The following is a 1,114-nucleotide window of genomic DNA, read 5'->3' as shown; positions in this document are numbered from 1 at the left end:
CGCCACGCCATGCCATGCCATGCCATGCCATGCCACGCCATGCCATGCCCTCCCAGGGAAGCTCTGCCCTGGCCCCGCACAGCCCCAGGGGTCTCTGCACCCTAGCTCCTTGTGCAGAGCCCCCCAGGCCAGCCCCAGGAGTGGCTTGGGCAGGGCTGGGTGATGCCAGGGGCACAGGGGACTCACACCTACATGGAGATACAGGGTGTGAGGCAGCCACGGGGTCCCAGCACATATGGGGCCCCCGGTGCTGGGGTGCTCAGGGGACCCCTCGAGGATGGGCCAAGGCTCCACCAGAGGCAGATCCCCGGGCCCGGGTGGCTGCAGGTGGCCCCAGGGCACAGGGGATTCACTGGGTGCTGCACGCCCTCACTCGCAGCAGCAGCAGGGAGGAGGAAACCACATGAAGGGCGGCAGCTGGGGCGGGTGCTGCGCTGGAGCGCTCACCCAGCACGCCCTGGCACTGGAGGGGCCCCATCCTGCCCCCCAGCACCGCCTCTGATGGGGCAGGAACAGAGCATGGGGATGCTGCCAGCAGCCCCACACTCCCAGCTCACCGCCTCTGTCCCCCAGAGCTCAGCCTTTGTGACAAGCCAGGGGCCAGGCCTGTCCCCTGTGATAGGCTCCCAACCCACTGCCCAGCATCCCACAGCTGGGGGCTGGGGGTGCAGTGAGCCCCAGCAGGTGCTGGCTCCAATTCCCTTCCTCTATTTCTCCCATCACACTGAAGGTCATGGATAAGGATCCTACAGCCAGGGGCAGAGGAACCCCAAGCCACGTCTGGAGCCCAATGAGCATGGGGGGCTGCAAAGGGGGACAGCCCCACAGAAGGGGCAGGGGACAGCACAGACAGCCCTGGCTGTTACAGGTGGGAGGGGAATTTCCCCCTCGCCTGAGCTTCGTGTGAGACAAAGATTCCATTCCGAGGGAGTGCTGATAACAAGGAAAATTTAAATTGCCCCATCACACTTTCCATTACCCCCATAACGCGTGCCAGGGGCTCGGCCAGGGAGGAAAACCCAGAGAGGAAGGACGGATTCACGGGCACTTCACCGCGCGGGGACACGCGGGTGACGCCACCTCCAGCCCACGGGGGCTGGGCCGGTCCTGCCTG

At 65.6% G+C, this 1,114-nt stretch overlaps 1 protein-coding gene across 2 annotated transcripts in view; it reads right to left on the bottom strand.

The window, feature by feature from the left end:
* Nucleotides 1-1,114, bottom strand: part of PGAP2 (post-GPI attachment to proteins 2) — a 14,110-nt gene that overhangs the window by 2,009 nt on the left and 10,987 nt on the right. The window lies entirely within an intron of this gene.

The sequence above is a fragment of the Geospiza fortis genome, unplaced genomic scaffold (genome assembly GCF_000277835.1).
Source record: "Geospiza fortis unplaced genomic scaffold, GeoFor_1.0 scaffold96, whole genome shotgun sequence".
NCBI lineage: Eukaryota > Metazoa > Chordata > Aves > Passeriformes > Thraupidae > Geospiza > Geospiza fortis.
This window is presented reverse-complemented; position numbering and strand designations above follow the sequence as displayed.